The sequence below is a fragment of the Thermobia domestica genome, unplaced genomic scaffold (genome assembly GCF_964235325.1).
Source record: "Thermobia domestica unplaced genomic scaffold, izTheDome1.hap1.1 HAP1_SCAFFOLD_2349, whole genome shotgun sequence".
NCBI classification, from domain to species: Eukaryota; Metazoa; Arthropoda; class Insecta; order Zygentoma; family Lepismatidae; genus Thermobia; species Thermobia domestica.
The window spans coordinates 1-14,318 of NW_027658049.1; the positions used below are offsets into that span (position 1 = coordinate 1).

General features: G+C 38.0%; 2 non-coding genes across 2 annotated transcripts; both read right to left on the reverse strand.

Annotated features, from left to right (window-relative positions):
- Positions 1-123: 123 nt before the first annotated feature.
- Positions 124-242, reverse strand: LOC145678299 (5S ribosomal RNA). The gene has a single exon (XR_014130349.1). It is a non-coding gene; the product is annotated as a 5S ribosomal RNA (ribosomal RNA).
- Positions 243-13,534: 13,292 nt separating this feature from the next.
- Positions 13,535-13,653, reverse strand: LOC145678300 (5S ribosomal RNA). Its single transcript, XR_014130350.1, has one exon. It is a non-coding gene; the product is annotated as a 5S ribosomal RNA (ribosomal RNA).
- Positions 13,654-14,318: the final 665 nt, after the last annotated feature.

Consider the following 14,318-nt stretch of genomic DNA (forward strand, 5'->3'; position numbering starts at 1 on the left):
TAACGCTTAGAATATCGATTAATCGCTATGAAATAATGTTGATAAATTATCTCTTGAAAGTACTATAAAATTAATGTTTCTAGTATTTTCGTACTTGAAGGATAATGAAATTTGAAAAAGAGATGCCAACAGCACCTGGTGTTCCCAGGCGGTCACCCATCCAAGTACTGACCAGGCCCGATGCTGCTTGACTTCGGTGATCGGACGAGAACCGGTATATTCAGCATGGTATGGCCGTTGGCAACTACCTTTTCTTCAATGTCCTGTTAAGGAAGTATGTTTTAAGTAAGAATTGACATTATTAACTATAAAGGCAAGCATATTAACGTCGTTAACATTACTTGGAATATACTAATATTCGAATAAATATTTGAATGTTCGAATGATGAGTGATTCGGATGTTCATAGTGCCACTATGTCCTATCGAGTTTACTATCACGAACCACGTATGAAATTGTATATAAATAAATAAAAATAAATCCTTTATTAAGTATTGATTACAGGAAAAAGGCAAACTTACATTCTTTAATGTACACAATGAAATGTATGAAAGATATTTTTAAGATATGTTTCACTTACCCTTTATAACGCAAGGTAGTTTTCAGTGTAGCATCCTCTTCAGCTGCGAGATAACGTAAGGCAGATGATCATTCAGTCGTGAAGCACTAAAATGTAATATACATTTTAACTATTATCGATAAGAATTATTTACTGCAGGGATGCAAATAAAGTGAGGCAAATTAGTAAATAAAAACCGATACTGTAACTGATAATGTAATTACGTATCTGTATTAGTTGTATATACAGTAATCGCACGATTATCCGCGGAGTTGGATGTTGGCATAATCGCGCATAATCAGCAGTATGAGCAGAAAAGGGAAATGAAATGAAATCTTTAGATTTACGTCGCATACTTATACCGGTTACGCTAAAGGAGACGGTGATGATGAGTACTGAATGAAGAAAGTGGGAGGAAACGGGAGAAACCCGAGAAAACCCATGAGCACGGTCTTTATGCACGACAAAGTTCACACGGCACGAGCTGGGATTGAACCAGGGACCCCAAGCACCGGAGGCCAAAAAAGGGACAAAAAGTCTTTCGTGCAACTTTCGTTTTCGGTAAAAAGTTTACACATAATTTAGAAAGAGTAGTTTTCTGGTCTTTTTATTTCACAAGTTGGTTCATGTCTATATTTTTTACATGCATAAAAAATTTTTCAACTCCCTTGCTTAGTTCCTGTTAAAGACCTCTACCTCTGATTGTATTTTTTGCACATATTCTTATTGTTTTCAGACAACATTTCTAAGAGCGTAATTTATCGTCAGCAAGAAAAGAAAAGGAAAGCCTCGGATAGTGGAATGTGTACTGTATATATATATATATATATATATATATATATATATATATATATATATATATATATATATATATATATATATACGTATTAGTATATAGTTTTATTTTATACGTCTCCTATTATTACACAATGTGCAGATATTGTGAAAGCGCAAGTAAATATGTATAACTCCCCGTTCTGCACTTAATAACTTGAAAGAAGTTCGGGGAAGGTAGTGTAACAGAAAGTGCAAACAGAAATGAGGGTTTACAGGCATTTAATATTATTCCGTAGTAGTATGATTTTTTGTAAAATATATATATATATATATATATATATATATATATATATATATATATATATATATATATATATATAAACATACATATTCAATGATATAGTAAGAGGTTAGCAGCACTGATAGAACTGCAGAAAGTACAAAACCGTTAATAAGAAAGAGAGAGAGATGGTGGCCGCTTTTGTGCTTTTCATTGGCTAATTCCGAATTGCGCGCGAATACGTACGAGATTTCTTTCTTTTTCCTCTTCGCAGCCCAGATGTTGCCAATTAGAAGTTTTTAGTACTACATTTGTATGAAAATGTTGCCTTTAAGAAATGTGGTTTGCATACGGAGAAAAGAGCAAAATGAATATTTATCTTAGTGGGCATGAAAAAAGACGAAACATTTTGCAAGATGGACACACGAACTTCCTTAATGCAGGCGTTCAGTACATTATTGTAAAGAAAAAAACACTAAAAAGAATTACTTCAATATCCCTAGCAACATTCAACAATTCATAGAGAAAAATCTTTATTTTGAGAACAATGGAAAACTATGTAATTGTAGATAACTACTAAATTTAATGATTAAGGAAAACGTTTAGGCCCGGCCCTTCAGAAAGAAAGTGCACAGAATTTTCTCTCATGGAAGCAATTGCAAAATCAACATTTTGTTTGCAGTTATAATTAGAGGATCTATATACAGGGTGTTCGAAAAAGAATGTATCCTCTTGAAAGAAAATATTCTCTGGGCCCCTAATCCTTTATATACCGAAAGGAAGTTTGTATAGCATTTTTTCTTACCTTCGTTAGAAGAATTGAAAGTGACTACTATCGTGACACGGGAGATATTTGATCGATAGTCGAATTACTCCCATGCTCGAATGAACACGTCTCTTGTAAGGAGAGGAAAGGCTTCTGTGATCCGCTATCGCAGCTGTGTCATATCTGCAGAGAATGTTAGGACACAAACGTGATCTTTGAGAGCCTCGTGAAAAGAAGTCGCATAGTATCATGTGTGGAGACATCGGGGCCATCTGAAGAACGCTTCATCATTAGGACCAAGGGCGAGTTACGAAACACTCTGGGATATATTTATTAACATAACTTCTCGTCATTCTGCAAGTGTGGTGGAGCTCCATCCTATTGGAAAAGGAAACCTCGGGAGCCCTCTTCATGTGTAGGTATCGTTCACATCTGAAGCATGTGAAGATAGATTACTGTACTATCGTGTACCTAAAATCATTTTCTACGAATACGAACATGTCTACACTGAAGGCAGTGCAGCTCTTTTTCTCTTTTTTTTTTGGTCATGTATTGTAACGCGGGGCAATGCACACAATAACATGTAATGTTGTGTATCATCATAAAGGGCCAGGGCGATGATTGGATCTTGATGGACGTGGAGAACTGATAGGTGATGTGAGTGGTATTGTGATCTATGGTTGTATGTTTACTGATGAATGCATAAGGAGAGGTGAAGGGGTTGCCTTTTTTTTTATGTCGATCGGCAGGGAAGCGATTGGGAAACTTTTGACTTTGTTTTTCAACCGAATATATTGATTGAATAGGTCGCCGACAATTTTACGGGGCGTCACGTCGTTGCCTTTTTCATGTCGATCGCGAGCGAAGCGAGCGTTTTTTTTTTTTTTTTTTTTTACCGACAATATGTATTGAATCGGTTGCCAACACCTTTAGGGGCGCGTCACGTCCTTCTTTCTGTGCTGATCGCGAGCGAAGCGAGCGCGAAATTTTTGACTTTTTTTTTTTTTTTTTTACCCACAATATTTATTCAATCGGTCGCCAACACTTTTAGGGGTGCGTCACGTCCTCTTTTCTCTGCTGATCGCGAGCGAAGCGAGCGCGAAATTTTGACCTTTTTTTCTCTTTTTAATTCTTTTTTTTTCTTTAAGAAAAAATATTGATTTCATAGGTCGCCAACATTTTTACGGGATGGAACATCGTTTATTTGTTTTTCCAACCGTCTTTCTGTCTTGAGCCCCCGCCAAGTTAACTTTATGGTGGACAAAAACTATGTGCGGTGGGTTACCGCGGGGTTCTCCCGTTTCCTCCCACTTTCTTCATTCCACCACCATTTCAATCATTTCTCATAATCAGCGCCTCTTTTAGCCTAAGCGGCATAACGTGGGACGTAAAACAAAGATTTCCTTTAGTTGCTTTCTGTCTTGATTACGAGCGCGAAATTTTTTACTTTTTTTTTCTTTCTTTTGATATTATTCATTTAATAGGACGGCAACACCTTTACGGGCCGCCGCGTCGTCGTTTACACTTCTTCAGCCCATATTCTTTCTGCTTGTTCGTTTTCCGGCATCTTGTTATCACCGCCCGCGGGAATGCCTATGTCTTTCATCGCTTTTTGAAGCAAATCTTTAATAAATATGCACTCTCACATTTCTACTAATATGCATACCACAGTGGATAGACTGTAACTAGGAAAGCAGAAGCCTGCATATCATATTATTTAACAGTTGAAAGTGAACTGCCATTTTAAGTTTGATTTTGATCAGATGAGTGCAGTTCAACTCGTCGACAATTGTGAAGATTCTCGAGGTTAGGGACCATCCATTTTGTGCTTTGTAATGAAAATGGCTGCAGCCAAACTTCTCTGATCTGAATGAAACTTGGCATGATGATACATCTTGACCTGCTCTACAAGTTTATTTAGTATTTTCCGTTGCGCAGGCTTTTGCTTCTCCAGGTTCTCCCATGGAACTGAGAAACGTATTCAGTCGAACTTCTGCGGTAAGTCAGTATATCATCCTGAGAAGTTTGATCGAGATAGCAGAGGTTCGACTATTCGTTTTTCAATTCCATGTGATATTACAACACGGTGAACTAAATTTATATAGAAACACTTTGATTTTGTTTTGTTTTTTGCTAGCATTAAACTGAGAAAATGTTATTGAATAGACAGAGAACACCACTCAAAGAAAAGTACATCATAAGAATATATATATGGTTGCTGTGGTTCTCGGTTTAATTTGCTAGTTAAGAAACTTGCTCTAAATAAGTACATCTTACAGGTGAAAAACTAAGCCAGGCGATAGAATTAAATATAAAGTTATACACTTTTATTTTACGTTTACTAGTGTTGGGTTACTACTGTAAAATAAGTCAGTATATATGAAAGATAACTGTATTAGGTACTATTTTCCACCGGCGGTGTATTCTTGCATAGTGTACTTAATGTTTACAAGCGGGGCGCTACTAGTATGGATGCATGACAAGTGCTATTGAAACTCGAAAACTAACTGGTTTCCACTACCCTTGCTTATACGTATACCCGCGTCGCCTTCGCTCCTGTTCACTTTGGACGCACATTCTTGCTATCGCTCAGGCCCCCAGCTTTCTCCTGTTTTGGCTCCCTTAAATAGTATTCGTGCTTTTTATTGGCCACCTGGCAAAGCACTTGTAATGATTTTACACCAGTAACTCTAAAATACATGTGTATTACTTTATTTAATTCTGTCGTCTGCAGAATTTTTTTTTTTTTTCGTACAAATATGCCTTTTCATGCAGAACACTGAATTTTGCCTGTAAATTTTTGAGAATATGCTGTGACGAAACTTGAGCACCGTTCTTCTTTTCTTTCTTATCACGAGTCTTCTTTAGCCTAATGAGCACAATCATCACACGATAACGACTATTCTTTTCATTTAACTTGTAAACAAGTTGAACTAATAATAATAATTGATGTACAAAGGAGAAGTGTCCTACATATTTGAGGTAAAAAATAAAATAAATATACTTCTACTTCATCCGTGTTTACAAAGTTAAATGTTATCGATTTACAAAAAATGGTCACCTATCCACACACTGACCAGGCTCGACACTGCTTGACCATACATATTAAAACATCGGTCCCACTGAATACACAAGTAGTAAGCACATTCACATAAAAATAATTAGGATTACAGTATATAAAATGTGTTAATTAAAATAGCAAATGCCTTACCTTATCACAGGCGATCCAAAGCCACTGCACATCATCTGCTACGCACACTATATTCCTCCAATATTTCACTCACTTCCTATATCACGCAACAGAAAATATTAATAAAATTCACTTAGCAACATTTTCATTTTTAATCAACAATACGTATAACAATTAAGAATAAAATTAATTGTGAGCACATTGTTATAATTAGAATACTGTTTTTATTCGTTTACAAATATGGGATTAATATAGAGCTGGCAGCAACAATATATACAACTCATCCTGTATGTATCGTAAATCCTAACTTGAGAAGACATCTCTGACGCAAACAATGAGACAAGAAATCAAATACTATATCCGACACATTTGGGGTTTATTGAACTTCAATGTTGGAAGATACCACCTTGTCGGTAGTACAAATGTAATATCCTTACAACACGCGGAACTTTTGCCAGGCATATCTAGGAATTTGGGAAGATTAATTGATATCCTTAATGTGCAATGTATGATTATGACGCATTGTTATGTACACGCAGACGGAACCAGGACAATCTATAGATGACATTTGCACTGTGTTTGGACAATTTGTTCGCAGAAAGTAACCGTTTTTGTCTATGAATACTTGAGAACATGGAAGGTATGAGATATACATTTTATGCGCAAATATTATAATACAAATCATTGTTAGTTTGGTGGATGCGTGAAAGAAAGAAAAGGAGTAGATTTTTGCAGACGTCCGGATATAAAGCGAGAACTGAGAATACGCATCTATAACATCTATTTTCTTTGTGTTAATGATATCGATGAACTAAACGGGGAAACTAAAATACAACTGTTTGCAGTATAATTCGAAGTATAGTCAAGTGCAGAGGCGTACTCACGGGGTGTCCACCGGGTGCGGACTCCTCGCAAAAGTTCCTAAGTGAACATACATTTGCAGACTTTCTCATTAAATGTAGTTATTAACAGGGAAAATATTGATGTATCATCAATATAAATCTGATCTTACACTTCATCTGTACTCTGTCTGTATCATGTTTTTGTGAAAAAGTAAGTGGAATATTTATCGTGTTTTCGAATGCAGAATAATAGTATATAGACATAGTGGCTTGTAGTATTGGAACCTTGCCCCCCGAAGCTTGGATCCCTTAGAAGAAAAAAAAAATGCATGCGCGCCTGGTGAAATGGTTAACGAATTCAGTTCACTCGATGAATCGACAGATAGTAATACACATTTCGACAGATCGACAGCATTCGACAGATACAGACATATGAAAGTAGCACAAGAATTAGGCGAAAGTCCGTGCGTTTCCTCAATTCACGTAGGAAACAACAGAAAATATCAACTACCATAAAATAATCCGTATATATATTTAATTTATTTGGAATAAAATAAATATAGAAACAACCTGTTCATACATAACTACGGTAAGTGCGTTAATTGCTAACGTAAGAACAAATATGAAACAAGGCACAAAATAAAAAAGAAAAATAAAGTTAAAGGGAATAAATATTTAGGCTTGATTGTCATTCGTATTAAGAAGCTGGGTAATAAAATGTTAAAATCTACAGAAAATTATGAAATTAAATCAGGATTTGAAATAAAAGTCTATACATTGGAAGTAGGCCAGGGAGTTTGCAAGGCAGATGTGTGCGACACGCGTTACTTTATAGATTCCCTTCATTGAACTATAGTAAGCAGTACGAAGATGGTACTTTGCGTATAATCACAGGAAGGATTGAAGTTAATTACCATGGTAATATAATTATTTATTGATAAGTATTTCCATGTTAAATTATGAAAATTATAAGCACAAGGAGGGTGAAAAAGTAGTGTGACCGACTTAGCAATGACTGAAACATAAAATAGAAAAGCGAATAAAAACAAATGCCTTTTGAGTTATGTGGAATAAAGTTTCTTCTAGCCAGTAAGGAAGAATAGGATCTGGTGCATTCATTGAATACCTGAAAAAAATCGTTTATCAAAATAGAAGGAAACACACTTATCGTTGTGGCAACTACGAACTTCTGTTTACCTCAGCCCGCCTCAGCAAGTGCTTTCTATCCGGTCCGCGCTCCGTAACCAAACTCAACGCTGCCTGCCAGCGAAAATTTCCAACCACCCCAACCCCAGCATCGCAGCCATTGGAACCAATGCACCCAGAAGACAAGTCTACAGGATGCCACGACCACCCTAAGGAAAACAAACAGAAGGATCTGCGACAGTAGCGATCCGAAAATAACAAGATGATCACACACAAATGCCAGAGAAAGAAAAGTCAAATGCAAGTCAAGAGCAAACGCTCGTTACTTGAAACACTAAAAAACCCGCCAAGAACAACGAACGAACGAACGAACGAAAATTTCATTCTTCAGTATCGTTGAGTTTATTGCAGAAAGCAATGGCAGATACGGCATCAGCACCTGCAGCCCCGGCACAGGCTTCTCCTAAGAAGTCTGCAAAGCCTAAGAAACCAAAAACAACACCTTCTCATCCAAGAACATCAGAAATGGTGAACAACGCCATCAAGAATTTGAAGGAAAGGGGAGGAAGTTCACTGCAAGCTATTAAGAAATACATCTCTCAGAACTACAAAGTGGATGCCGAGAAGCTTGCTCCATTTATCAAGAAATACTTGAGAAGTGCAGTTGCTTCTGGGTCTTTGGTTCAGACCAAGGGAAAAGGTGCATCTGGATCGTTTAAGCTTAGTGCTTCATCGCTGAAGGAGAAGCCTGAAGGTGGATCTTCAACCAAGGCGAAACGATCAGCATCAAAGGAGAAGAAGCCTGCGAAAAAGCCAGCAGCTAAACGTCCCAAGAAGACTGGTGAAAAGAAAAAGGCTGCTGCTCCCAAACCTAAGAAATCACCATCTAAAGTGAAGAAGGCAAAAACTCCCAAGAAGCCAAAGGCCCCGAAGCCAAAGAAGGCTACAGCAAAACCGAAAAGTGCTAAGAAGGCTGCACCAAAGAAGAAGTAAATGTGTCAGTAAATCATCTGACATTTTAAAACGGCTCTTTTTAGAGCCATCAAATACTTTGAGAAGAGTAAAATTGTGCTTTTCCTATCATTATCACATGTTCATTCATAGCAATGTATAGTATACACGCAAGGGACTTTGAGTTTTCTTTTTAACCGAAGCACTTCTTGATGTAAGTGCTTTATAACAGAGGGGAATTGAGGGTGGGGAAAGAAAGCTTTCACGGGTGTCAAGAATGGTGTACTCGAAAAAAAATGGGGAACACATTACGTAATGTCAATTTGTGATCACTTACTTTTTCCTTGTTCCTATCTTCAAGTAGCGAAACAGTACAGAAAACGCACTTAATGCATTTGTTAGAAAAACTTTTGCAGGCTGACTGGGTTCGATTCTCGGTGGGAGCTCAAATGTTTCGCATTGCACGTTAATAAGTAGGTCCACGTTTGAAACAGCCTTGCTGCTGAAAGGGACACTAAACTAAAATCAACTCTTTTCAAGGCTGGGGTGAAAGAAATGTTCGAACTTATTACAACTCGTGAAAGTGAAGTAGACTGTTTCAATTTAACGTCGTACTATTATGATTTTTATGATAAAGGAGACGGGTGATTACGCCTAATGAATGATGGAAATACTGGTGTAATGAGAAAGTGTTAGGAAAAGGGAACACGCTAATAACCACGGATACCGTCTTATAATTCGTAATATTGCTATAAAGAAAAATAGTAACACCAGCAGAAATGTAGGTGTACAATTGAACTGATGTTAAGTACAAACAGACACTTAAAGAAAGTTTAGTTTAACGTTTGCATTCAACAGCAGCGACCTCTGAGAAAATATTACTTTTGCTACCTTGGAAGAAGTACATATTTCGCCTGCGAGTTCTATGAGATTAATAACGTTGAGAAGGGCAAACAGTGGTTGAATCGAAGTTAACTTATGCAACATATGGCAAAATCGAATCCTTGACCACATAAAACGAAGATAATCAATCGGTAAACATAGGGGAAAACTAAAGAATATACTTGAAAGATAGGATGATATACGAAACGAGAGGAAAACGAAGGTAGATGTATTAACTATGCAACATACGGCGTGAGAATTTAAAAAAAAAAGATAACAAGTATGGACAAGATCCTTGTTAGGATAACAGCATCTCTAAGTAGTGTATTGGTCCTAAAAAGGACCGTTTTTGAACTCAGTGCCAGAACTTCAAACTTAAGCACGTTCCCCACGGATGCGGCGAGCAAGCTGAATGTCCTTAGGCATGATTGTGACTCTCTTTGCGTGAATAGCACACAAGTTGGTGTCTTCGAAAAGCCCTACAAGGTAAGCTTCACTTGCCTCCTGTAAAGCCATGACAGCTGAGCTTTGGAAGCGAAGATCTGTCTTGAAATCTTGTGCAATTTCTCGGACGAGTCGTTGGAAGGGCAGCTTGCGGATGAGCAATTCAGTGCTCTTCTGGTAACGACGAATTTCTCGGAGAGCCACAGTACCAGGCCTGTAACGATGGGGCTTTTTCACTCCACCGGTAGCTGGAGCACTCTTTCTTGCAGCTTTGGTGGCAAGCTGCTTTCGAGGAGCTTTGCCTCCAGTAGATTTCCTAGCTGTCTGCTTGGTACGTGCCATTGCAACTGTCACGACTTGTTTCAAATAATTGCGCGCTGAATGAAGTCAAGTTATATAAAGAGCAAAACCGTTAAATCAAGCTATTTCTCATTGGATAAAGTCAGTCGAAAAGGACAGTTCTCATTGGCTTAGACACGTTTTGTGTTTTTCCTCCGTGCTTTCCCTGCATGATCGAAGGAACAAAACCACGAGTCTTGGGCTGCTTGGGCTTGTATTTCTCGTGTGTGGTGAGCGAAGCAGTAACATATCGAAATGACAGGACGTGGAAAAGGAGGCAAGGGTCTTGGCAAAGGAGGTGCCAAGCGCCACCGTAAAGTTCTTCGTGACAACATCCAGGGTATCACCAAACCCGCTATTAGGCGTCTTGCTCGCCGTGGTGGTGTGAAGCGTATCTCTGGTCTCATTTATGAAGAGACCCGAGGAGTATTGAAAGTATTCCTGGAGAACGTAATCAGAGATGCTGTTACATACACAGAACACGCCAAGAGGAAGACAGTGACAGCTATGGATGTTGTGTATGCCTTGAAGAGGCAAGGAAGAACCCTGTACGGTTTCGGAGGTTAAGTTGGGGTTCCTCCTATTTTGGATATAAAATTGGCATAAACGGCTCTTTTCAGAGCCAACAAATTTATATAAAGGGAAAGATTTACTTTGTGCGATTTTCTGTTAGATTATAAGAATTCGTGTAACTACATTAAAGCCTTTTGATGCACACAAAATTACAGACGTAGAGAGATTAATTTGAGAAAATCATACGTTTTTTTTTACATTATGTACGTTCATGTATACGTATTCATATGTAGCAGTATTAATGCTGGAGAAGGGGTTCTGGTTGGAAATTGGCGATTTGTTGGAAGTAGCGAGCATGAGAGATGCGAAACGCAAGTCGGAATTTCTGTTCTGACAGTAGGATGTACGTATAGAGGCTTATACAACTTCTATACTGTGCTGTGAGGGGCGAATAATGCGTTAGAAACCTGAATCTTGTCCTTTATCTTGTTTACGTGGTCTTGGGTTCGATTTTTTTCTTTTGCGGTAGTGTCTATTGTGATTTACATGTAAATTAATGACACTTCGTAGCGGGTTAGTAAAATAAAGAGTAATACAAATATGAGATGTAGGTTAATGCATTGTATACTTCACATTATTTACTAAAGAAAGGCAGTAGTTACAAGAAACCTAGGCTCGCTCGTTGGGCACAGTAGCAAATGAGTTCTGAGATCAGAGAATAAGAGTAGTTGCGTATTACAAACCATATACATATAACACATATCACACAAATATGAATATCGACCTTGCAAAGAATAAATCGTACTTAAGTGTGCATTTAATGTCATTACTATGTTGCAAAAGAAATTTAGGAAAGTTTTTTGATCCGCTCTGTTCATGATGTCATTGGGGCATAGTAATGAACAATAATAAATGTCGAGAACATATTGAACAGAGTAATTTCAGCCAAGCCAACGCAAGAGAGAAACATGAGTGCTTTAAGAATGTTGGAAATTCCTTTGTCTAGCATGAAGTACATGAGAATATGTGGTATGAGGTTTTCTTCCATTGCTGAGAATCTGGGCTCGACTGTCCTGTCCTCTGGGTAATATGAGCCCGATGTACGCAAATATCAAAAAAATGTAGCTAGCGACAATACAAAAGGTAATGATCTTATAATTAATAATGTAGTGGGAACTAAGCACATCGCTGTTTGGAGTATTCTAAAGATAGTGTGACTTCCTATGGGCTTCAATTACGATCGACGACTACACATACTAATTAATCGAATAGCAGCGAGAATTTCGAATGACACTAAGCAACTATCTCAGACACTTTTGATGAGTCTGTATATCGAAAACAATTCATTTCAATCGTAAATCTCCTCTATAAAGGGGTTTGTGGCCCTCATAAGGGCCGATTTGTATGAGATATAGGTCTTACATTTATGCCTTCTTCTCAGTTTTCTTGGGCAGAAGTACAGCTTGAATGTTGGGCAAAACACCACCCTGAGCGATTGTAACTCCAGACAACAACTTGTTTAATTCCTCGTCGTTACGGATAGCTAACTGCAGATGACGTGGAATAATCCTAGTCTTCTTGTTGTCACGAGCAGCGTTGCCTGCCAACTCAAGAACTTCAGCTGCCAGGTATTCCATGACTGCAGCCAAATACACGGGAGCGCCAGCACCAACTCGTTCGGCATAGTTACCCTTTCGCAAAAGACGATGGATTCTGCCTACTGGGAATTGAAGGCCAGCCCTGCTGGAGCGGGACTTGCTCTTTCCCTTGACTTTTCCACCTTTGCCGCGACCAGACATTGTTCAATATTCTTTCGTAATAAGATGAGAGGAAAAATTGCGGCCTCCCATGAATCAAGTCAGTTTTGTTACTACTTCAAGCGTGCACCCGAGTGCATCAAATGAAAAGCAAGGCAGTTGGCGCGAATTGAAACACGTACTGTAATTTAAATGAAGTCGATAAATCGGCGGACACATCTAATTTTGCTGAACGAGTGAGTCATCATGCCACCAAAAACTAGCGGAAAGGCTGCAAAGAAGGCTGGTAAAGCCCAAAAGAATATCTCCAAGGGAGATAAGAAGAAGAAGAGGAGGAGGAAGGAGAGCTATGCCATTTACATCTACAAAGTTTTGAAGCAAGTGCATCCTGACACTGGCATATCTAGCAAAGCTATGAGTATCATGAACAGCTTTGTTAATGACATCTTCGAGCGTATTGCTGCTGAAGCTTCTCGTTTGGCCCATTACAATAAGCGGTCAACTATCACCAGCCGGGAAATCCAAACAGCTGTGCGCCTTCTTTTGCCTGGTGAACTTGCCAAGCACGCTGTAAGTGAGGGTACGAAGGCTGTTACCAAGTACACAAGCTCTAAGTAAAAATCTTCTTCAAGATTTTTCATTTCAAACGGTCCTTGTCAGGACCAACACATTATTCGAAAGAGTTAAATCACGAAATTTGCTTCATTCTGTTATGTAGAAACACCTTGAAATCCAATTTCTATATGCTGTTAGTAAAAAAGTAAAGCACATAGCGGAGATGTGTCGTGCTTGTATACGAAAGGCATTTACTCGCCGGAGATCTACACTTAGTCATAATAATTTACTTTTAAAAAGTGGTAATACATTCCGTGTTAAGTATAGTAGTAGGTGCACACGGATCGGAAATCAGGTTATTTTAATGTGCCGTGCAAATAAACAGGCTGTTAGTGTAAGAAATAGTGGGTATAACGCTTAGAATATCGATTAATCGCTATGAAATAATGTTGATAAATTATCTCTTGAAAGTACTATAAAATTAATGTTTCTAGTATTTTCGTACTTGAAGGATAATGAAATTTGAAAAAGAGATGCCAACAGCACCTGGTGTTCCCAGGCGGTCACCCATCCAAGTACTGACCAGGCCCGATGCTGCTTGACTTCGGTGATCGGACGAGAACCGGTATATTCAGCATGGTATGGCCGTTGGCAACTACCTTTTCTTCAATGTCCTGTTAAGGAAGTATGTTTTAAGTAAGAATTGACATTATTAACTATAAAGGCAAGCATATTAACGTCGTTAACATTACTTGGAATATACTAATATTCGAATAAATATTTGAATGTTCGAATGATGAGTGATTCGGATGTTCATAGTGCCACTATGTCCTATCGAGTTTACTATCACGAACCACGTATGAAATTGTATATAAATAAATAAAAATAAATCCTTTATTAAGTATTGATTACAGGAAAAAGGCAAACTTACATTCTTTAATGTACACAATGAAATGTATGAAAGATATTTTTAAGATATGTTTCACTTACCCTTTATAACGCAAGGTAGTTTTCAGTGTAGCATCCTCTTCAGCTGCGAGATAACGTAAGGCAGATGATCATTCAGTCGTGAAGCACTAAAATGTAATATACATTTTAACTATTATCGATAAGAATTATTTACTGCAGGGATGCAAATAAAGTGAGGCAAATTAGTAAATAAAAACCGATACTGTAACTGATAATGTAATTACGTATCTGTATTAGTTGTATATACAGTAATCGCACGATTATCCGCGGAGTTGGATGTTGGCATAATCGCGCATAATCAGCAGTATGAGCAGAAAAGGGAAATGAAATGAAATCTTTAGATTTACGT